We start from the raw sequence: 25,828 nt of genomic DNA on the forward strand, positions 1-25,828 counted from the left end.
CTGTCATTATGGAGGGTTGACTTCAGGCAGGCAGCCTCCTACTTCTTTCAAGAGTGTTTATGAGTCTCTTCATTTTCACTCTGAATTCCCTTATGGCTGTGTTGCACAATAAATTCCACCACACTCAGCACAAGCAAAGCTCTCAGGGAAATTTCTTCTTTCTAGAGGGAGTCGAAAGTGAAACAGCCAGGATGCCATTTACAAGAAACCTTCCCCTCTCCTCCCCTGCCACAAGCTTTAGAAAAAAATATATATATTTTAGTTTTAGTATCTGTTGCACTTAAAATGAATGATAAATCAGACAAATTAGGGAGGAAAATTTAAAATGATTTTGAAATCGATCATTTGAGAACATTTTATTTTTCAGCGGTTGTCAAGGGCCTTAAAGTATTTTAAAAGCAGCTGCTGACATTTTATTCTCTTTGTGCGTAGGTGCTTAAAAAGTGGGGAGGGGTAAACTTAGAGGAATTAGGACAACAGACCAGCCTGGCCCAGCTACATCTATGATAAAAAGGAAAGAAAGAAAGAAAGAAGGAAAGAAAGAAAGAAAGAAGGAAAGAAAGAAAGAAGGAAAGAAAGAAAGAAGGAAGGAAGGAAAGGAAGGAAGGAAGGAAGGAAGGAAGGAAGGAAGGAAGGAAGGAAGGAAGGAAGGAAGGAAGGAAGGAAGGAAGGAAGGAAGGAAGGAAGGAAGGAAGGAAGGAAGGAAGGAAGGAAGGAAGGAAGGAAGGAAGGAAGGAAGGAAGAAGGAAGAAAGAAAAGAAAGAAAGAAAGAAAGAAAGAAAGAAAGAAAGAAAGAAAGAAAGAAAGAAAGAAAGAAAGAAAGAAAGAAAGAAAGAAAGAAAGAAAGAAAGAAAGAAAGAAAGAAAGAAAAGAAAGAAAGGAAGGAAGGAAGGAAGGAAGGAAGGAAGAAGGAATAAAGAAAAGAAAGAAAGAGAGAAAGAGAGAAAGAGAGAAAGAGAGAAAGAGAGAAAGAGAGAAAGAGAGAAAGAGAGAAAGAAAGAAAGAAAGAAAGAAAGAAAGAAAGAAAGAAAGAAAGAAAGAAAGAAAGAAAGAAAATTACTATACCACCAGTGGACAACGTGAATTATTTGTAATAACGTGATTCCATGTAGCTTCCTCCCGTAATGGTAAACTTTACACTTCAGCAGTAATGTTTATATATGAATTCTGCCTATTTAGTCTTGAATTTATTGGCACAGTACTATTAAGGTTTTTCAAGGCTGTTATTCTATGTTACATGTACTTATTCATAAAGATTTCAAAAATTGGAAAATGGAAAATTACATACACTGATTTTTGACAGGAGAAACTCTGAAGGCTCTATTAGAGCTATTAATTCCTATGTTTTTACAGCTTATTAGGATTTTCTTTAACCAGTAGTTCTCTAACTCTCACTGACTACATTATTAATATAATAGAGTAGGGAGACATTACAGTCTGTCGTAGATGCGTTGGCTTTTTAACAGTGTTTAATTCTTGCTTGGGACTCTCATATGGGTCATTTCTTGACTTCCTTTGATAGATGCAGTAAAACAGATGTATATACCACCTCATAGTGGTATAAACTAGAAGCTTGTGGGGCATTTTTTGATAGGGGAATTATAAAAGGATCTTTAAGTGGATGTCTTTATGGTTCATCACGTTAAGTGCTAATTTTATACTTCTGAATCATAGAGTCAGATTCCTATCTTAGTTACACAAGTGAATGTTAGGACCTATCCCAATAAATATAGTAGAATTAGTAGGCATTTATGTCAATGGAAGAAAACAGAATTTTGCTCCTTGGTTGCAGAACAGTGATACTAAGGAAAATAATGACTGGTGTAGTGCTGCAAAATCCTGTCATATGAGTGAAATTACCATTTATAGTGCAATAGGGATAGTTTCCTTCCTGAATAAGCTGAAGCTGAAGCTAAGAGTAGTGGCTGTGAACCATTTTTTTAGTTGAAAGAATTGAGTTATTTTTCTTCACAAGACAGAAGATGTAGTAATATACATTTCAGTATATCAAAATACTTAGATTTTCCCTTCCTCTTCCACACCCCAAAAGGAAACTAACTTTTAACATAGATTTTTATGTAGCATTTGTGAGGAGTAATTAACAGCCCAAAGAGTTAGAGTAACACAAACCAATTAGGTATGTTTGTGCTTCTATATGTTTTTAAATACTCCTTCTTGTTTCTAATGCCCAAAATTTGAATAGTTGTAATTGCACCATAAATCTGTCACAAGGACCAGTATTCCCTACTATTTCACTTTTATTATCTATTTACAGAAACATTTTAGTCTTAATCATGGCTGCCTCAGTTGTGCAGGAACTAACTTTGGGGTTTCTGCCAGACCTTGAAAATATTGCAGTAGTTTCAACAAATCTTTTAGAATCTCTGAAAACCATTTTTAAAACATCAGAACTTGAGATTTTGTAAATGGTAATCATTTATATATTGTTTGTTCAAAAAAATGGATTTCTGTCATTATGGTAGCATAGATAGAACATTCTATTGAGTATTGGGTGATGATCTTAATTTAACGGAACGGCAACTGTAACTATTTTATTCTTCTAGCTGAGATTGTGCTAAAAAAATTGGCTGTCATAGTCCAGTTGTACAGCAATGTAGAGTGACTTAGGAATAACTTACTTATATGTCTATAGCACCAAAAGTGAGCCACCTTCAGGTGGCATAGATCAGATTTGTTCCTGTTATACAGGTGGAGGCAGATGAAATTACATCAGCTGAGAATCTGGCCCCCTATCTTTTTGTCTCCCCTTTACCTCTTCCTCTCTCATTGTTATTACTTCTGCTCCCCCACACACATTTTATCTTTATGACAACATTGTGAACTGAATAGTGATGAGAAGTGCGTAGCTCCTGTCCAAGCAGTCTTTCCTTTTGATTTGTTATCACACTTACTTCCGAACATACATCCAAGATTTTTGACAGTCAGGTCAGGTCAGAAGTTGAGGAATGAAAATTTTGACTTGCAAAGTTTAATGAATTGAGGTCAATTTTTAACCCGGAATAACTTGCAAAATAATGATTATCTCTCCCAAGCTTAGATTTTCCCCCCTTCTGTCACCAAAACACCTAACCGTTCTGCTTTAATCAATGCAATATGCTTTCTCCACTTGATAAATGAGCTCAAGGCTGTTGTAATTCTTTCAACACTAAACTAATATGCAACTCCTTCATTATGCTGGGCATATAGAGGACATGCTAAATGTATTAATAATCATAGCCAGAAGAACAGAAATTTCATTTCTGCTTTTGTTTTACACGGTCTATGAAAGCAGGCATAGTAGACAAAGCAAGAAACAATCCTTGCTGTGGTTTGATTTTGACTGATACATCCTATAGTGTCTCTGTCCAAGAAAATCTGTATAATTCAGCTCAAAAGTGTCAGGATTTAGAAAGAAAGAAAAATTAATGATGACTAGCAAATAATTGGTTGCAACTGTGGTGATGTGTTCTACTGATTTGGTAAGCTTTGTAGATTCTTGGATCATAAATTATACTGTTTTCAGAAATTTAATACCTTTTTTGGGGTAATTCAAAGGCCTCAAGAATACTACTTTAAAGATTAAAGTAAGCACTCTTAGGATTTTTCACCGGATGAACAATTTCTGCTTTATGAGAGTACTGGCCAAGAAAGGACATTGCTTTTTGCCAGGGGAAAAAACAATCTGGCTGAGCAAAAGGAAAGGAAAAGAAAAAGCTAAACTCGGGTCATAAGGGCAGGAGAAAGGTTACTGGGAAAGAACAGCTCTGTCCTGAGATAGGAAAAGAAGCTCCACTTACTTAACTTCTCCTAATAAGATCCTCTTGATGGACCGTTCACAATAAAATAGTGATCCAATTTTCATAGAAAACGAAACATGAGTATGATTCCCTATGTCTACCACTTTCTTCTGGCACTCTTTACATCATGCATGTATTGGAGATGGAAATTTTTATAATCTGTGGAGTCATAAATAAGCATTGTGTGAAACAAAATCTAGACCTTGGAGGGAAAACACTGAACTTTGATAATGCTCAGCAGAGGCCACTAACAACGGAAGGTTGTGACACCCGGATCTCTGAAGAAGAACGAAAAGCAACATGTTATCTAAACCAACAAAGTAGTTAGTTCAGAAGAAGCAAGAACTGCTTGTTCAGGCTGGTTTGCTGCCAACCTGACTAAAAACTGCCGTCTAAGGAAGTTTGAAGGCCAAAGTCACTGTGAGAATGAGAAGGACAAGAAAAGAGAGACCACCAAATTGAGGGATGAGACCCTCTTCTGGAATTTGTGCAGGCACAGTCCTAGAAGGATTGTATAACAGGAAGGCGGAGATTTACCTGCCCCTGGCACATACTGACCCTACATGACCGGACACCCCAGGGGATAAAATACGAAGGGCAGATTTGGGGGATGGAGGCTCCCAATATCGAGGCCAATGCTGTCTCCCACAGGGACGCCAGCTGTGATTGAGAGCCTGCTGACCCCTCCAGTCTGCTACCTTGGAGAGATGTGTGGTCTTGTAATTCTGCTGGCAAGTATTATTCAGTAAGAAACGCTTTAGTATTCACATGCACTAACCACTTCATTTGTACTTGTATCTGTGTTGTGTTAATTAAAGGCATCATTGTCATTAAGTACATTTTTTGTCCTTGAATTGCAAATCCCGAGCCCATCTGGCACAATGTAGTATCAAGCTGCACTTCTCTAAGCTTTTAACTGTGCTAGACAGCCCTTAGCTGTGAACTTACACAGTGTGGAAGGAATCACAGAACATAAGACTAGCCTTGGGAACATGCTTCTAATGTTTCATTTGCTGTTTATTTGCAACAATTTATTGGTTACAGTAATATTTAATCCACGAATGAATAGTTTTTACGATAAGCCAGAAAATAAAATGCTTTGAGTCTGATTTCTTTTCTAACAGTAGTGAAAAGAACTGTTCATTAGCAACTCTCAAATACTAAGAGCCACTTTCACAAGAACATCCATGATTTTCCAGTGTAAAGTCACAGGAAGTGTCTTCTCTAAATTTGTGCTGAAAGTAGGTGGAATGATTCAAAAATGCTCACCACCTGAATCCTTTAATTAAAAGAGGAAAATATTGATGGATAGCAAACTGTCTCTGTAGATTTCTTACCTATTACTGTTTTTAGCAGGGTTGTCAGGTAAGTTCTATTAGGGACCAAATGACATTGCTGCATCCACTGCTGACATCTGTTGACAGCAACTGGAAACCTTGTGCATGAAGACAAGCTATAAGGAACCTACTAGTATGAACAGATTTGTAAGATATGGAAAATGGAATATACCCATCAGTCTGGTGATGCTCTGTGAAAATGTTATGGCCTTGGAAGACATTTCTAATCCACCAGAGCATATATAATTGATCTTAAGAATCATGTGTGAAGCCTTTTGTGGTCAGTTCAAATCTCCAGTCTGAGCTAAGTTTTGGTACCTAACTTCTGGATAAAAGACAGGAAACAAAGCATAGCCAGTTTTCTGAAAAATCACAGATTACATATAAGTGGCAAATTTTTGGCCCTAATTCAGTCTATGAGAATTCTGCTGTGTCCTTCCAAGTAGCAATAAATAAGTAGTGAGCATTTAGCCAAGTGCAGTAATTATTTAAATTACTAGTAAAAGTGTGGAAAATGTGAAATGTAGTCATTTTCCAACTGATTAGGTGAACTTTTTTTTTTCTAGTATGAAACTCATTCTCTAATATCACGTGATATTAGAGACTGTTCAGAATAGTTTTATGTTTTATATAAAAATGTTATTTTGGTAAGCTAATAAGTCATGTTATGAGTATGACATATACCTTAATTCTGCTTGACCTTGAAGTAAATTGAATTTTGAATTAAAAACAAAAATCAAACTTCCCCATCCCAGTCCCAGACTTACCCACCAAAAAGAATTAATAAATTGGACCATGGGGAGCAAAACTGAAGGAGATGTCTATAGTATTTCATAATAATATGTGAGGGAAATTTTTAAAAGTACAAGAACTTCAGCTATGATTAATCCATTGGAAATAAGAACACCACAGGTCAAAGCAGATTGCAAAGGAATGAGCTAAACAGGCTTCAACATACAAGCTTTCCTTGGCACTGATTCAAAACACTATCTTCCCCATTGCATGCCAGCATTTCAAATAAAGAATGTAAGAGGACAGCAGAGCTGGCTCAAAATGCTGTGGAAGAGAAATATTTTCCAGAAAGTATCAGAATGTGCACAGAAATAAAAAGACAAAACAATATAAGGCTATCTTCATTCGGAGCCAAGAGAGGTGCTAGATGGGTAGATGGGTACATGGGCATACTGAGGAATACAATCATTATTTTTTTTAGATATATGTTTCATCTGTAAGTCATAGAAACCATTTATTTCCACATGAAGGTCTTCTTCCTTCCCTTCCCTCAGCCCTTTCATTTGAGTCAGCCACCCCTGACAGTGAGGTATGGAACAGGAGGCTGCAATTCTTAGGAATAATGCCTACCAAAAAAAAAAAAAAAGCCAGATCCATATCATTTATATATATATAATTATAAAAATATTGCCCAATGTTCCCTTCCTTCTCTCCAAAACTCAACATATGGGTTTATTCTGATGTATTTTATGGAGATCCTTCCCAATACATTATCTCACTTCGCAGTAATCTACAGCTTTTCCATCACAAGGTAAATTGCTCTGCTCTGAGAAGCTATAGTTAGGAATAAAACCTGAAAAATAAAATGAAATCTAGTTTAAAAATAGGTTTGAAAGTTTGCATTCAGCTTTGTTCAGAAGAGAACGGTGATCAGAGACCTGCGCTTCTGTGTTTGTAAATGTCTAATTCATTTGCATAACTGTTTCAAATTGTTCAGTTCACAGCTGCTAATTGAACTTCATCTATCAAGGGTAAAAATATGAAAGCGTATTTTTCTTCCAAGATGTACAAACATAATCTATACACTTCTCATTTAATTTGGCCACCATTCCAGGCATTAATCAAATTGGAAGGGCAAAGATTCAGGATGAAAAAAAGCAAAGCAAACCAAACCAACCAAGTAAAATCCTACCAAATTTAAACCTAAGGCTTCCTCATATGAGTTTTTAATGAACTTTAAACATCAAAGGTTTTAAATTAAAGAGAAAATAAAGTGAAGGTTATATATTCTTATCTCTTTAACAAACAGCAACCCAGTGAGGGTAATTTTTCTCCCCTTTGTGGGAGAAATATGAGTTTTCTTTTCCTTAACTGAGAGAAAGGATGGATGGCAAACCAAAGTTGTTTAGCCATCATAACTAGGAAATAACATGTTTTTTTTTTCATAGCATGACAATCAGAAATGAAAGGTTTATGATAAGACCTGTCTCATTAGTGACTGTCTCTTTGTGTTATGTTAACTTCTAGAGAACTTAATCATAAGTCACTGTCCTTTGTAGCATATCAAGAAGAAATTACAAAAATTGTACCACTTGTACCTCTTCCAATAGACTAAATAATCCTTTATAAAATGAGTAATTCTTTATGAAGGTTTCTAAGGGAAGGCATGGACAAGGATACCCTGTTTCTACAGGCTCATGCTTATTTTCAGCAAATGTCACTGTGGTGGGTATTTCTCTATATGAGAGATAGAAGAGGACAAAGTCAGATCTCGTAATAGCTTAGAACTGAGTTTTGCTTTAAACAGTAACTCTATGAAGGAACTTGTCTAATGGATTCATACTCTTTCTGCCTTCAGTCCCTTCTTAAGTCTTTCTGACATAGTTTCTTATTTGTTCTACTTCATAGCAGTAAAAATAATATAGGTGAGGAAGTGTTCCAAAACAACACAAAGTATTTCCTACATGTCGTATCAATCTTTCTAGTATGTAATGCAAGTTTCCACTGCAAACTCATCATGCTTTTAAAGGACTTCTCCTATGTTGTGGGAATATGTGAAGTGCTTGCATTTCATTGAGGCTGCACTGGTGTTCATATCCTCTTCCAGAACAGAGGCTTTCAACCAGTTTGTCAATTGATTGCTCAGCTTTCACACTGGCATACAAATACATGCCATTCCCGACTATTCAAATAGGCAGAATGGATTCTTCATTGAGCTGTATGCATTATTTCACAACCTGTGCTATAGTTAGAAGATGTGCGAACAGTTTGGAGAGGCATGTCTTAGATCAGAAAGTCAGCTGATGGTCAACCACTAGCCTGAGCTTGCAGGCTAGATTGCATTTAGTGTCTTTTCTTGGCAACCTGGTGATTTTTCCCAAGGAACTTAAAAAATGACAGACAACAACAACAACAAAGCCCAACTAACATTTCCTGCAAGAACACAAATCATATGAATTGCCTAGATGCATTTGTGCATTGTGCCCTTGCGCCCACCACATTCTTCAGTGCTTGATGGAGAGAGGGGAATTATGTTATGATTCTAGTCCTTTGTCCAAGAGTAGGTACTGCAGTACCAGCAGCAGCAGCATAAAAATAGGATTGCATCATCTTATTCCTCTCACACCAAACTGAAGTGCACTTAAAAGAGTGTCTGGGCTTCCTTCCCAAGCCTTCAGTTCAAACACACCTGAGAATGGGGTTTTCTTTCCCTTGAAATATTTCAAATACATTGGGCAGAATACCATTTAGTTTGGAATACAAATCAAGTTTGAATATGAAATGAAATGGCAGCTTGTGGATTTACACAAACAATGTGCTTTCTGGGTAGAAAGAAAAAAAAACACACGAAACAATAACCAATTACATCATCCACAGTGCATCATTTCAAGGAAATCCAGCAGAACAAGGTGCCATCTGAGGCCTCTGGTGCAGAGAACTCTAGTCATCGGAATGGTTGTATGTTAAAATGCTTGTTAAAAATATGAAAAGCTCTGAAGTCCTCTATAAAATCTTAGCTCAGCTTAGATTCACAAGATTTTTTTTCCTAAAAGATGGTGTTTTTATTTTATATTAATTCATTCTATTTTATCTACAGAAAGTTTACTTGGTTCTGAACTGCAACAAAAAATTGTTATGCTTTTGTATGGAAATTCTAAAATAAAATCCTAAAGCACTACTCTTTTCAGGTTAACACAAATTTTGCTGTCATCAAACTAAAAAAAAATACAGACAGCCTATTATAAAAGTTATTTTAATGTAACATGTGAAACACTGTAATACATAAAGCCATTTCGAAGTGAAACCTAAAAATATTTCCAGTCTAAAAATGTTCACATCAGTCAAACTTCAGTGGGATTTATTGACTTGTTTTGTTCAAGGATCTCAGGCATTGCCAAATTTCTGAATTTTCTGAAAAGTGATCAATGGCTGAGACTTTGATCCAAGAGTCTTTATGGTTATTTGGTTAACATTATCAGATTTCACCATTATCTGCACTACTAACCTTTTGATCACAAACTGTGGGTGGTGCCGCTGTCATTAGTATCAGCAGAGATTTGGACTAGAACCAAATCAAGAAAAAAAGGAAAATCATGCTTCTCTTAACAAGATGCATGGTACATAGCATTTTTCCTCTGCTAAGGTATGTGAAAATATGTTATATAAATATAATAGCGAGTCAATAATGCATTTAGTTCATTTAGGCACAATCTGCATGTAATCCTCTCATTACTAGATTATATTTAGCTGATAAAAATTGTGTGAAGCTGAATATCTTTGCTTGAGTGTTATTTTGGAGAAGAGTTCAACCCCCACCTCACTACAACCTCCTTTCGGGCAGTTGTAGAGAGTAATAAGGTCACCCACAAGACTCCTCTCCTCCAGACTAATCCCTGCTTCCTCAGTGCTCCTCATAAAATCTACTCCAGCTCCTTTACCAGGTTCATTGCCCTTCTTTGGACACACTCCAATCAAGCATATATGACCCTCACATTAGGCTAATTTCAGTTTCATAAAAAACATTACCATAAACCTACATGAGTGGTATTTTATGGTTTCCTAAGGGTGTGGATTTCTTTCTCTCTATTTTATTTTTTTAAAGAGACTGAAGTGTTTTGTTCAAAGCTCCTTGAGAAATATGGTACAGTAATCAAAGTGCAGTAGCAGTGACATCACTCTTAGGGTTTGACAAACATAAAAATAATTCAGATTTCCTACTAAATGAATTAGAGTGTCAGCTCTAGATGCTGGAAAAGTAATGATGATCTAACCTGTGTCAGGTGGCAAGTACACTGAAAAACAAACACAATAAGGTAGGAGAAGACTTTAAAGGTTGCACTTGTGGTAACAAAAGGTTGTTAGAGAGATCAGCCTTTCTCTGGTCCCAATGCTTCTTGCATCTCTAGGGGAAAGAGACAACAGAGCTACACTGGCAACAAGCTAGGTTGTTCTCCTATACCATGTAATTAATCAGTTATATTCCTAGGGCAGTGTATCACTGTGTGTATGAAAGCTTTTTTAGTTATGCCTGACACCTAGTTTTCTGCTCCAGAATTACAATTCTATAGTTGAATCCAGCAGCTCTGGAGAAGATTTTCTTCTTACGCTCCAGTGTATCCATTAAAACAGCAAGCGTTAATTTTCAGTGTGCTTTGGGCACCAAAACATGTCCTAGTTCCACTAACGAGCTGCTTCTTGCTGGTGAGCTCCTCTTAGGGAGTCTATTGCAGTGAGAAGTGTGTGTGTGACTAATAAAGCATCAGACAGTTAATGCAGTGCTGTGTTAAATATGTGATATTTCTGACTATTAGGCTAACAGCTGTAGGCAGGAGCATGTGGTTTAACAAACCTCTCCTTAATTGGCGGAATTAGACTAGAAAGGTTAACTCTGCATTTCTTTTTTCTTTTCTCCTTTTTTTTTTGCAGGAGGAGGAGCATATAGAAAGTAGGATAATGTATGTGGTGATTAAATTCAAGTGAAAATCTCTTTTGGCATGAAGGCCAGTCAAGTAATTCTGATATGTGAATTGCACTGAAGTCTAATTATGTAATACTGAGCTCTTGTTCCTGCTACCTCAAAGAACCTGTTCTTCTTCTCTAATCTCTGTTTCTCTGTTATGCTTCTTTAAAAAGAGATGTAAAGTGTCAGATAGGACTCTGCTCTTGGGAAAGGTACCTTAGAGCACTTGGGAGAGAGGATGTGAGTGGGATGGTTGGATGAGAAGCAGAGCGAGACATGCAGAAAAGATCCGGGTGCAGCACGTCTGCAGAGAGGATCAGAGAACAGATGTAAAATCAAGTGTTGTGGGAGATAGAACGTTTCCTTCCTTTTCCTCTAAGGAAAGCTAAATTGGTCTATGAAGAGCTTGCTGCAGTCTAAGAAACTACTGTGCTGAATGAAAACAGGCTGAAAATTGAAGGAAAGAAAGAAAAAAACAAAAACAAACAAAAACAAACAAACAAAAAAAAACCAAACCCACATGTCTTACAAGGTCATCATAATATGTAGGAGCAGCAGCACATATTTCCAGTCCTGACATACACATATTTCTATCTGTTCTCTTTCCTAGTCACTTTAACTTTTTGTATATTAAAAGTTGTCTTTTTTTTTCTGGCACATTCTAACAAATCTGTCTTTTTGAGTGTAAAAATATCTTCTCTTCCATAAGGACATGGTTTCAATGCTTAAGGTCCATCTTAAAGCACTTGTATACTTGCATTCTCTTTCAATCAGAAAGTGATTATGAAGCATATACACTAAAGAAAATAGATCTTTTCAATACATAGCCTTTAGATACAAACTGTATAGATTTCAGAGTGTGTTTTGTTGAGTTTTGATGAATGTGTCAATCCTTCTTTCTTTGCCTGCACTTGGTTAGGGTTTATTTTGCACTGCTTGTTCAATACCTGAAGAGTTTGACCTGGAGCTCCATAGCTAAGGTTTCTGATGTTTAGAAAATCAGACTACTGCCTCCAAGGTTTTGATGCACAACAGTTTCCCTTGTACTGTGTATGGTCAGAATTAAGACATATATCTCTAAGACTGTTCTGATATCTTGCTGTTGGCAACATTTTTGGAAAAGCTGGCTTACATGTGTATTGCTCCTCCTATTATTATCAGTCTTATGAAGCTTACTCACTGTTCAAATGTCCAGAAAGCAGCCCAACTTACAGGTAAAGCCACTGGGTTGAGAGGAGAGATAGAGCTAGCTCTTATTACTGTACTGTACTGTCCTGGGGTGCATTAAGAAGAGCATCTTCAGCAGGTCAAGGGAGGTGATCCTGCCCCTCTACTCAGCCCTGGTGAGGCCGCATCTGGAGTATTGTGTCCAGTTCTGGGCTCCACAGTACAAGAGGGATGTGGAGCTGCTGGAGAGAGTCCAGCGCAGGGCTACAAGGATGATCAGGGGCCTGGAACATCTGCCCTATGAGGAGAGGCTGAGGGAGCTGGGGCTGTTCAGCCTGGAGAAGAGAAGGCTGAGAGGGGATCTAATCAGTGTATTTAAATACCTCAAGGGAGGGAGTGCAGAGGACGGTCATGGTCTCTTTTCAGTGGTGGCCACTGATAGGACTAGAGGAAATGGCCGGAAACTGAAACATCAAAAATTCCATAGGAACTTAAGGAAAAATTTCTTAACAGTGAGGGTGACAGAGCACTGGAACAGGCTGCCCAGAGAGGTTGTGGAGTCTCCTTCTCTGGAGATCTTCAAAACCCGCTTGGACGCAGTCCTGTGCCACGTGCTCTAGGTGTCCCTGCGTATGCAGGGGGGTTGGACTAGATGATCTCTAGAGGTCCCTTCCAACCCTAGGCATTCTATGATTCTATGATTCTACTACTGCTCCTTCTCCCATCCCCAGGAAAAACCAATGTTTTGCTATTCATAAAATAATTCCTTATGTTATTCCTATGGAGTTACAATTCTAAATATGGGTGGTAGGAAACATCTTGCAAGCTAAATCTGTATATAGGTATTTGATGCCATTGTTTATGTAATTTTCCTTTACCAGAGACTAACTTGTGAAGATTATTGCTGCCCTCAGGTTGCAGTAACCTTGTCTCATGTAACTTCGGGATAGAAAGACAAACCTACTCTGATTCCAACCTAAAGATGCGGAACTAAAAGCCAGTACCTTTTCATTGTTGTCTTTAGATCAGTAATGATAGTAGACTTATTTTTTTTTCCAATAAATTTCTGAAACTGAAGAAGCAGCAGCTTCTTTTTAGTACTCTTTAGTGCAGTACTCTCTTTAGAGCTGGAACTCTGGTTGATAATGCCAGAATTGCCCTATGCACCTGGGTTCTGAGTTCATTGCCACGAGAAATCCCCTTACTTTATATAATAAAATTGAAACCAAGTTTCAATGTATTCTCTGAGGTTGTTAGTCAAATATTCTTGTCATTTGAGTGCAGTACGCCCTCTGTAATTGTGAAACTTGAGTATCTACAGGTCAGATTTGGCAAAAGATCAGAGAGAAAAATTGTCGACTAAAATGTGCCTTAATTTTCTATTGCTTTTTTAACGTAAATTGTGACTTGTGTATGATCCGCTTTTTCCCCTGAGCTTTATATATTTCTAGGCTTCCTAAAACAAAAGCTGTTCCAGCCAGGGTCTATGTGCTTTTCTCTGGAGGCCTAATACATTTGAAGTGCAAGGAAATGAGGAATACCAGAATATAACAGTACTTTTCATTTCTGCTTGTGTGTGTGTATATAGCAATGTCACAACCCTCAGGTAAATTGAAGAAAACATTTTTCTTTTTCTTGTTTTTCTATGCTGTTGAAAAGTTTGAACAGGATCCCATCATTTGGCAAGATGCTTTATCTTTAGTTCAATATGTGTGTGCATGTGTATACGCATGGTTTAAAAATACACTCTCTTTAAGTTCCAGGTTAGCTTGAAAGCATAAAAATCACTGTAGCATAAACACAAAATATAGCAGATCTCCATGGAAGATTTTTTTTTCCTCTTGTGACAGGGAATTTCAAATAGGTATGTGCAAAAGTGGAATTGATATCTTCTCAAAGTTCTGTTAAAGTTTGTTGAAAAGCTGTGGAATGGCTTTTGATTATGGCTGCTGGCAGAGCAGATGCTCAGTGTTTCTCATTTAGTTAATTTTATATATTTTTCTGTGTGTTGTGTCAAATGCTCTTTTACATTAATGCTCCTGTCATTTCCTATTTTTCATGTCAATATCCAAAATTCTGGATAAAATTACAGGGTATAATTCACATTATTTATTTGTATCTAAAGATGTACCTTTCTTGTGCAGCTTGTAATACCTTAGAAAAAATATAAAGTATTATTCACCAAAGAAAAATACCTCATTTGTATCAAAATCCATAACCTAGCACATCAGATATATCTCTGCAAAAATGATACCTTATGTCAACCTACTGAATTGGGTTTGTCATGTGATGAATGAAGTCAGGTATATCATCCATCACATCACATACATCATTCTTAGTATCACATACATCACCTATTGAATTGAATAAATCTCTGCTTTAAGAAGACCCAGAGCAAATTCATGTGTTTGGCTGGATATAGATTTGTCTGAGTTCGTGTTAAAGATGCAATTCCCTGATAAATGAAATGCTTGATATGCAGCTGACATAACATTTGCTGAAATATCCATACTAAGAACAGGACTGATAGTATAAGCAGCTGAATTGAATGCATCAACTACGATTACATCTGACACATTTGCTTTCTGGGAGACACCAATCATGTGAATCGGGTGAAACCACCGTCAAAAAATGTTTAGGTCAGCAACAGCTCTACATCAACAGCTATTACTTACGCTTGACAACGTGGCTTCAGATATCTAGCAGTTTGACATGGATTTTAGGCATGCACTGAACAAGGAAACAAAAAGGAGGCAGAGGAGATGCCCTTGTAGCCAAGAAGGCCAGTGGGGTCTTAGCCTGCCTTAGGGGGAGTGTTGCCAGCCGGTCGAGGGAGGTGATCCTGCCCCTCTACTCAGCTCTATAACATTTTCCTGCATATTTTTTTTCAAGGGTGATTTCTGCCATAAAACATCTTCTGCTTGGATTGCTGATGTTTTAAAATGGCATTAATGGTATCTTGTTTTTCTTAGCAGAGACTCTGCAAGCTCTACTTACCATCTCAGATTCAGTCTGGATTTTCTTTAGTTTTTGCAGAATCTGAAGTTTTGCTTGGCTTCACTCTGCCCTCTGAATTTTTAAATAGCTTAGCAAAAGGGGATACATGCACACATGCAAACAACTAAATCTCAAGAATAAGGATCCTGGAGCCTGTGGCAGACTAGAATCTAGTTCCCCCTATACTTGTTAATATTGAAGACAACAAGAATTATAAAGAAATGAGGCTATAATAAGAATTTGACAGCTCTGGGTCTGGATATGACAGATATGACATAAGGATACATTACCTTTTGGGTAAATGTATTGGAGTCTCTTACAGACATCCAAACAAGGCCAAAAGCCACTTTTGATTTCTAAAACTGAAGGTTCTCAGATAAGAAATGAATCTTATCCAACACCAGAAGATACTTTGAATTGTCCCAGCAGAGCTATGGTACCATGTACAGGAGCAATCAGCTCCCATTGAAACCATGATTTTTTTGCCCCTACTTCTCTATATAACACATCTCTCTGAATAGCATAAGATATTTTGCTCTGTCGTTTTTAATCAAATCATACAAATAAAGGGCTGTCTAAATATCACCAGGGCAGGGGAGAAGGGTAAGAGGAAAATGAGTGAAATTTCAGAGTCAGTGTGTGCATTTGCATTTTATCTGCAGCTTTTTGGAACAGCATGTGAATGTATAGCAGTTAATATACAATGTTCACAAACTGTCTGTGCAGGTAAACTTTTTTCACATGTACGCACTATTAAATTATGTTCATAGGCTTACATAAAAATGGATAAGTACAAATCCTTAAAAGCTTAAACTACTAAATCTGTTTTTAAAACTAACAAAAATTTTGTTATAAGTGTAAAATGCAAACTTTTCTTTGCCTAGACATGCAAACTTAAAATAACCAACAGAAGAATACAGCCAAAGGAATACTTACAGGCTATTTAGAATCTAAATTCATTCTATATTAACATTGTTAATCTCTAATGCTTTTTACCTTTTGAAGTTATTTTTTATTAATTACCTAATATGTATTCAGTTAACTATCCACTGGAAAGAACATAAGAAATTCTCTCTGCAGACCTTTACTGCAATGCTGACACTGATGGCTAACCAAATTAAAAATAGAGCACAACATTTTTGACCTGCATTCTTCTAAGACAGAACAGATAAGCTAAAAATCAATATTTCTCTAAAAGAAAAACAGTAAGAATAACAAGTAAATATTTACAGTTCTGCTGATACTCTGAGCTCAATCTCATAACTAAGCAGTTTCCAACTTAAAATCAACTTGGTGTTGGAAGTAGTTTTTGAGGTGATTAAAAGTTCAGAGGAAGATTTTTTTTTCTTTTTTTCTTTTTTTTTTTTTCCTCTTCCCATTCAATCCAAACCTGGCATATTTGCTCTAGCTTCAACTGAAGAAAACTTCTTTCGCTAGATGTAAATGCAGAGCATGTGCATCTCTTGTGAAAATTCTAAGAAATGCCTCCACTTTGCAATAATCTTTTGGGGTAGCTGCCAATCCTCAGCCTGATTTCTGGATGTAGCTGTCGAGCCTTTGCCAGGAGGGAGTGAATAATACAAATGTCTATGACACAGAAAGCACAGAACTGGAATATGTGTCCCCAGCTCCTGGTATAACAGATGGAGAGCAAGCCAGCTCTGGATTTGTTCACTTGCAAATAATGTATGACCATAGCTCTATTTTTGCTAAGTTTTATGGCTTTGGTTACAATATATAAATTATAAAATTGCCAGAACTGCATTAACAAGAGAATAAAGGAACTGTGCCTTACTCTAGGGGTAACAGTTTTCTCTTTTTGGAAGTATCTAATTTCAAAGGGTGCTTGGTCGCAGACACCCAGGCTGAAGGCATATAGGCTCTTTTTCAGTGAAAGCTCTCTAATTGAAATATTGTGCACTCTGCGGATGCATTGAGGACAGGAGCATTGAGTCAGGGTAGGTTTGTGCAGAAATGGATATACAGCAAGGTAAAACAATATAATCACAAGAAATCATGCAGATGAGATTTCACAGCAAAACCTAAGTGGCTCATCAGCAATGTGGAACTGAGCTTTCTCTGCCTCAGGCTGCTAGACAAGCAGATGCAGAAATGGTATCTGTTTTAACTGCACCATATGCCTTTGGATCAAAACCTGGCAAAATGATTGAAAGTTTAACAGTGTATTGCTGAAATTGTCCAGATAATTCAGATGTTGAAGAACTAGCTCAATGTTCTCCTGGGTCCTGGTTTCAGAATGTATAAAAAAAATACAGCTATAGGTTCTCTATTTGATTTTTTTTACCTGCTTCCTGATGCAAGAATTGAAAGTAAAACTCATTCTGATATTCTAGTTATAGTTGAGACAATAGTTTGCAAAATATGTGCTTGGCTAATTTCACTTTTTTTAATGTTCAAGATATACTCACAAACAGTTGGGTATTTTCTATAATCCACAGATTATTTCCAATTAGAGTCTCTCTATTCAGTCATTGAATGTTTAAAAACCAACATTCATAAGTTGTTTGCCCACAGAGAAGGTGGGATTTTACACGTAGATGATCTTTCTTTGCCCATCCACAATTCCTTTGCTTTCCAAGGAACCTATATCATTTCAGTTATATTTGAGCCTTTTTCATTAGGAAGATCTAACTTCTAAAGTGAAAAGAAGAGGATGTTTTCTCAACTGAAATCAATGTGTGCACAGGTTCTTCAGTACGCAGCCAGCCTTTTGCAGGATTCCAGAATACAGCTTACAGTAAGTTACTTCACAGATTATTTCCAAACAAATCTGATTTCAGCTACTGAGGGGCTTCACATTTGTGGAGTTTTATTTATTTAATGGCTCAATCAAGGGAAGCATTGTAGGAATATTCAAATTATCAGGTTATGAGATTCCTCAGTTCAGGTTGGGTGCATATTTTCCTTTTTCTGGGTGTATATGATGCAGAAAGTTTTGTTAGTTGTGGCATTGTCCTCAGATACGAACAAGATCTGCGCTTCAACTTTAATCAGCGCCTTTCATAAGAAGAATAACGCATCTGTAACATCCATCTCTGTTTCTAAAAATGTTCTAATTGCAGGTCAGAAATTGACCTCCAAAATGTAAAGAGAGGAACAAACACGAATAGAGAGAAAAATACTTGATATGAGCAATGAGGAATGGAAATAACTGTTCTTCTGCATGCCCAAAGGTGGAAGTTTTTTCTAAGTACTTACCAATCTTGCTTTTTTTTCATATTAATACAGACTTTTTAAGTACTGTGGAAATAGAAGTCCTAAGGCTTCCACATTCAGTTTATCTGACGTACAGCATAAGTGCAGGAAGGTGACTAGATGAATCCATGTCAAAGTCCTTAGAAATTAAAATAATAAAAATAATAAAGTTTGGAGAGAATGGGAGCACTCTTTGACATAATTTATTATACGTCATGTCCTGGAATTTGTTGTTCATCTTTTTTAGGAGCTTGAGGAGCAGATATGAAAGTTGGAGGGCTCAATTCAAAAGAGCAAAAAAGAGAGATGCTATTATACTGTCATCTGGGTAATTTTGAGACAGATGCTTAGCCTCCAGACACGAGAAGCCATTGGTCTGAGAATCATGATGAATGAGCCGGGATAAACTAAAATGATGTTTTCAGCAGATGAATTCTGTCCTGATTTAAAATAAATAAATAAATAATAAAAAAGAGAAGAAAAAGAGAGAAAAAAATTGCTGATAAAGAAAGTATCAACAAAAAGTAAAGAAAAAAAAAATGAGGATGACCCGAGATAAGGAAGAACTAAGCAATGGAAGATTGAAAATGCTTCAGGAAAAATGATGACTAATATGACAAGCATAAATGGCAACAATGTAGTCAGACTTTCTTTTCCTACTATTAAGTAAATAAGGGAATCCAATGAAATTATCTAGTGTCTGAATTAAAAAAAAAAACATAATTTGCAGGAAGTAAATGTTTAATTACTTTTAACATTTAGTTTGACTTGTTGTAGATGTGGGAATAAAAATATAAATAGGTTTAAAGATATTATAAATGCACAGGACAGGCATAGACTTACCAAACATGAAAGAAGTCTGGAAAAGAATACATCTGGATTGTTATTTGTTGCCCTTATCATATTAGGTACATCAAATAGTATTGGAAATAAGATACCGGACTAGGTGGAACTTTGGGATGTAGACAACCTGAACAAAGCATTTGTTCGGGTCAAAGAGCATTTTAATTCAGCTTTTACAAGTTTTTGAATGCATAGATTTTCCATGCAGAAGTTTGCATAACTTATTGCAGTGATTTACCATCCCTTACCATAAACAGCCTTGCTGTTACTATGTTGTGTATGCACAAACAGTCCTGTCAAAAAAGATGTACTGTCTACATATTTAAAATGACATATACTTTTGCTATAGTTTCACAGGAAGTGAAATGTATTTAGAAAAAGGTCAAGGAGGAAGGGAACACTTTGAGAAAAAAAAACCCTGCAGCAATCAAAATGACCCCAAAATTATGAAATAAGACTTATGATAATAATTAAGTTAGTGGAAAATTAGTCCTTTTTTTCCCCAAAGCATCGATAAAGTAGTTGGCCATCTTGGCCATTTAAAACAAGGAAAAATGCTTTCAAAGATCAGATACTACAAGAATATACCTGCTAAATAAAAATTAAGTTAGATTGTATATTTCTCTTCCCAAATTGTTTTAAGTAATAATTATTATTTCCTTAGTGCAGTAAAAAATGGATTTTTTTTATAAATGAAGGCTTTTATTTTATGAGTGGATTCATATTAACTGTTCATAAAATGAGATGAGGAAGCTTAATTCAGTCAGCAATTGAATCACGCACAATTCTTCACTGAATACAGCTATTTACAGTAGTGAAAGTAGCATTAACCCCATAAAGTGCTTCAAAATGAGTATAAAACACATAAAATAGTACTCCCTGCTATAATAGTAGGTGGAAAGATTCAGTTCCAACAGTTGCAGCATGAATTTTGCCTTTGGGTTAAGCAGCTGTTGAATTTGGTTTAACTCTTTTGGTATCTATTAGCGGTATGGGAAACATATTCTCTGGCTAGAAAATGACTTCTCTCTTAATCTAGGGAGAGTCCAAAAGAAGTTATCCAAGCCAGCTAAATTCACCCAGGTGCGGGTTTATTTTCACAGTCTCATGTATTTGCTTGGCCTGCTCCTAACGCTGACCTTGTCAATGCTCAGCTGGAAAGTATGGTTATTCATAAGTTATTGGTAGGCACAAAGCAGAAATGTAGATCCCTATGTTTCATTTGAACTGACACTTTCAGTAATTACTTTTTATTTTCCAAAATATTGCAGCATAAAATAATTTTATAACCAAGTTTATGATACAGCATTATTCTCAAGCTTCACTTCCAACGGCAACAATATTTTCTTTTAAAAAATCCTATATCAGCTTTATGCTGGTAGTCTTGTTTCTTGTTTCTTGCTGTGAATTTGCTAAAGGAAGCCTTTCAGAATTTGAGACATCACCTTGTGGCAAATTATAATTAGCTCTGCATTATTTACAACATGTGATTAGAAACCAAGAGATTTTTCAAAGGTAGCATAAAAAGTTACATTGAAGATAATAATGATTCTTTTGGAGAGAGATTCGTTTGTTCATTTCTAGCATTCTCATAAATGTTTAAAGAATATAAATTAGGCTTCCAAGCCAATTAATTTGTCTGTTTCTCATCTCCAGTGATGTATTTTAATTATACTTTCATGCCTCTAAGCTTCAGAATGGAAGAGAGCGAACACTGATCATGAAAAACAAAACTTGCAAAAGTATAAAAGCATTATAGAACAAGTTCTACAGTTTTGGGTCTTAGACTCATCCTCTTTTATTTTGATAAAATAAGAAATGTTTTAAGTTGTAAAAAGCTATGATTTGGTGGGGCATGCAAAGCTCATTATAATCTGGGGTAAAAGCCTGTTTTGGTTCATCTTAAGTGTTACACTCTAAATTTACTGCATTATACGTTTTGTACTATAAGAAATAGGTAGTCTGTATTATATGTTGATACTAAACATTTTCCTGAACTTCAAATCATTTTACTCTTTAGAGTTCAATCCTTTGTCTAGTTTTGAACTAAAATGTGCCTAAAATTTAAGGCATACAACTATAAAATGATTTTTGAATCACTGAAATTTGAAATAGAGCTTACGTGCATGAAACAAGCACTTACTAAAAATTTTACCAATAACACAAAATCGGCAGTCAGCAGTAGCAGCTATTTCTTAGAGGATTTTAATACGTTGCTCCTTGCTCTCTGGTCTCTCTCAAAGGAATTTTCTAAGGTAGAGAGCAGGATGCTTTGAGCTATATTTAGTTATTCATTTACCTTTTGTTGGGGGGGGGGAGGGGGGCATGGGGGATGGAGAGGAGGAGGAGGAAGAGAGGTGTGGAGAACAAGAAAAGAATGCAAACAATCCTCCTTCCCACTATGAGACTTGCCCTTTGTGTCCTCTCTGCCAAGAGACCATGGCCAAGGAAATCCACATTTGTAGCACAGAGCTAATGGTAGATACAGATAAAAGGCTATAGAAGATAGCTATTAAAGAGTAGACTTCTCTGGATCTTGTAAATCTATGCCTGGCAGTCAAATATTCTTCTTCTGGACTGATTTTAGCCATGTTGGCCTTTCATATAGCTATTGATAGACTTGTCTCGACAATCAACCCTGCTGAGATAATTTCTTTGCTGTATGTATTTGCCTTTCTTATATGGGCCAAGGTTTGCTGCCTGTGATTTAATCAATCTACTTACCAGCTTATGAGCAACAACAGGTGAAATCTCAAAATTCCAAGCTCAATAAGGGAGTGAAATCTAGACTGAATTCTAGATACACATTTTTATCTGGTGGGACCTATTTCTAGACATCTACATGTATCCAACCTTTTTTACCCTCTCATCTGTCTTCACTGTCAAGTGGAAGCTCTTGTTTCTTCCCCACATACTTGTATCATGGCAGCCTGAGGAAGAAGGTGGAGAGAAGTAGAGTTTGTGCTTCATAATTTATGATGTTAGAGCTGGGTATACTAATTAAAGGGTATCTTATTTATAGATTTATTTGCTTGTATCTTCATTTTTGCATCTTTCAGAGATTCATTACTTTGAACACTCCCCAAGAGAAAATATTCCATTCTTTTCTTTTTGGTTGAATGGCTAGAAGGTTATGTGAAGGAAGTTCCTGTGACAGCAATTTATTCAGGAGTGGAATTCACTGGGAAGGTAGGCAAGGGTATAGTCAATAAGAAAAAAGCAAATAGAATAATTCAGACCTACATTCATGGTTTTGGTGTGGAACAACATATTTAATTAACAGGTATTAATCATTCTATAATTAGGATGGAGTGATAACGAAAAGGTCACTGCTGAGAAATTTTGCACTATGCAGGCCTCTTGCTTTAAAACTTCGTAAGGAAAAAAAAAAGGAAGCTTTAATCACTGTAGAGTCTAGAAGTATTCTTAGCGAACATAGTCACCTTAAGCTATGTTCATGTCTCGGATCAAGTGGCTTTTCTCTTTTTTTCTTCAAAAATTCCTCCCAGATTTGTGATCACCAATAGGTTAAACAAGCTCACTCTTCATGATTATTTTTAGGAAAAAGTGTTCAAATATTTGTTTTCAGGAAGCTTTCATCGGTGTTTTGAGAGTGAAATCAAAACCTTATTTAAAAAAAAATACTTCCTATGCAAAAGCCCCAAAGATTTATTATATTTTAATAAAGTTCACAATATTTCTGTGATTTCTACAATGCCTTTTTCATCATGATGAAGAAAAAAAGAAATTGACCCAACTGAACCATTTTAATTATACTAAATCAATTAAAGTTTGAGTTTGATGAAAATATATATATCAGAGATTAATCTGCTCTTCCATGTACAGCAAATAATTAAGTGGCTGTGAGCTCAAAATTCAGACTGTCATTAGTTTTTTTTTTTTTTTTTTTTTTTTTTACTGATCACAAGTTCTGTGGTCTCATCTGACCGACATTAAATAACTGTTAAATAACACCCCTCAGGCAAATGCTGTGTTTATGATTTCAAAATGAATCTTTTGCAGATATTACCTACTGAATGTTTATAATGATCTGATTTAATTAATTTTTCATGTACTAAATTTGTTTTTTAGACTTTTCTTTTTGTTCTTAGAAATTTATATTCACTAAACATTTAATTTTAAGCAGACACTTAACTCACTGAAATTAAGGGGATTGTCAGTAAGTTTAAAGTTAAGCACTTCAAGTGTTTTCTAAATTGAAGATTTAAAAGGGTGAGAGAGACGTGTCAAAATTCATAGCAGTCATTCATGCTTAGAACCCTTTAAAAGTACATTCATTTTTTCTTTTCTAAAAAATGGTTTAAACAATAACATCAGATGAGTCTCTATCTAAAAAATTAAGAATAGATCACTTTGTTTCCACTGGCGAGGACATGTGTCAGTATTTACTTTCTCTCACATGTCAGGACCTAAAGAATTCATTTTTTGACATGTCTTGTAGAAAGTATTCACTTATCACTAACAAAGGATCAAAATAAAATGACAGTATTTAACAACCAAATGCCTTTCTATGAATTTGGTTATTTGCTGTGACAACTGGAGAATGACATATGAGTTTAGAAACTAGACCAAATTACTCTGTGATTCAAAGGATGGTTAGAAAACAAACTTTGTACATTTTCTAGGTGCATGACGTGTCTTAAAAAAACTGAAAGCAATCTAAGTTTGTTAATGCGTTGGAATGTATCAAATATTTTCCTAAATAGCACTGAATAAGTATTGAAAAGAAATGATTTGTACTCTTGAATAAATATATTGCCATTAAACTTTCAACACTCTTACAAAGCCACAAAGAGAAGGTTGTCTTCTATAGATTCATAAGTCTGAATGTACAGTCTGAATAAGTCTTTTAGGACATTACGCTTTAAAATAAGGTGTTAGAGAGGGTCTCAAAAATATATCTGAATTTAAGGATGCTTATATCTAATATTTAGGTCAATTTAATGTGATAAAAATGACAGATATATGCATGGGGTAAAAGTGTATGCATGAATATGTGTGTGTCTACATATATATACGCATATATGTGGGTAAATGCAGTTCAAGTAAAGTATAATGTTAATATTTCAGTGTAATGCTGAGATAAGTAATTTAAGCTAATGGACAGTGATTACAGAGAATGTTATCACCAGTATCTGCTGATCTTGAAGGGACTTGGAACATAAACAAGAACTTCTTGGTGATACACAGAGGTGGTGTCTGTCATGGAAAGAAAACCCAGCTGTCACTGGGTTGCATGCAGTCACTTCAGATCTTTTCCCTACATGATATTCACATTATATTTAGCCACTCTTTCAATTGTCCTAGCAAGGTAATATTTATGTCAAACAGGTTTCTGGTACGTAAGCTGCCAAAGAGAGCAAAAAGAAAGGTCATCAATCCAAGCATGCTCACCATCATGAAGACATGCAAGACTGTGGCTTTGAGGTATTATTTCACTTGCAGAAAGTTTTGTATAAGATGTTTCTGTGTCTGCTGCTCCAGACTTCAGCTGCTTTTTTCCATCCCTCTACATCAAGTTTCCGCCCCTTTGGCTATACCGGATGTGTTTGGCTGTGCTTAAATCTCATTTTATGTAATGACCTTTTTATTTTACAAAATCTTTATTCATTTTTGCTTTGTGTTTTAAACTGCTTAAGTTTGCTCCAGTTTATAGGGCAGCCATATGCTATTTATTGGCAAAATAAGGCAGCACTGCTGTGTTGAGGAAGGCAAGTGGAAGCCAAGAAGGCTGGAATGAATGAAGAACAGAAATCTAATGTAGGATCTGTTGATGTAAAAATGCTTTCAACAGCTTCAAGCTCTTGCTATGGATGCTAAGCATCCTCTTCCACAGGATGACAGAAGTAGAAATGATTTTTTTGTTGCTCTTTTTTTGCTGCTCATTTCCACTCTTTTCCTCAGAAAGGGATAAGACGTTGAGCTAGACTAAAGGACCTTATGATTTTCTGAAAACAAAACCCCCTCCCTACATTCACCCCTCAGGTACTTGCACATGTTGATGAAATCTCCTCTCAGTCTTCTCTTATCTAGGCTAAACAGGCCCAATTCACTTAGCCTTTCCTCATAAGATAGACACTCCAGTCCCTTAATCATCTTCATGGCTCTACACTGGACCTTCTTGAGAAGTTCCATGTCCCTCTTGTTCTGGGGAGCCCAGAACTCCACCCAGTACTCTAGGTGCAGCCTCACCAGAGCTGAGTAGAGGGGTAGGATCACCTCCCTCGACCTGCTGGCAACACTCCTCCTGATGCAGGCCAGGATTCCATTGGCCTTCTTGGCCACGAGGACATATAGCTGACTCATGGTTAACTTGCTGTCAACCCAGTACTCCCAAATCCCTCTCCACGGGGAGGGGGAGGGATTTCCAGCAAGTCAACCCCTAATCTATACCGATGCCTTGAGTTATTCCTCCCTAGGTGTAGGACCCTGCACTTGTCCTTGTTGAACCTCATGAGGTTCCTCTCTGCACAACTCTCCAACCTGTCTAGGTCCTTCTGAATGGCAACACAGCCCTGTGCAGTGTCGGCCACTCCACCCAGTTTGGTATCATCTGCAGACTTTCTGAGGGTTCACTCTGTCCTCTCATCCAAGTCACTGATGAACAAGCTGAATAGCACTGGACCCAGTACTGACCCCTGGGGGACACAGCTGGCCACAGGCCACCAATTAGACTCGATCCCATTTTCACCACCTTCTGAAGTCTGCCATCCAGACAGTTCTCTATCCACCTTGCTGTCCTCTCGTCTAGTCCACAC

This window comes from Tinamus guttatus, unplaced genomic scaffold (genome assembly GCF_059628265.1).
Source record: "Tinamus guttatus ecotype Peru unplaced genomic scaffold, ASM5962826v1 Tinamus_guttatus_pri_ptg000224l, whole genome shotgun sequence".
Taxonomy (NCBI): Eukaryota; Metazoa; Chordata; class Aves; order Tinamiformes; family Tinamidae; genus Tinamus; species Tinamus guttatus.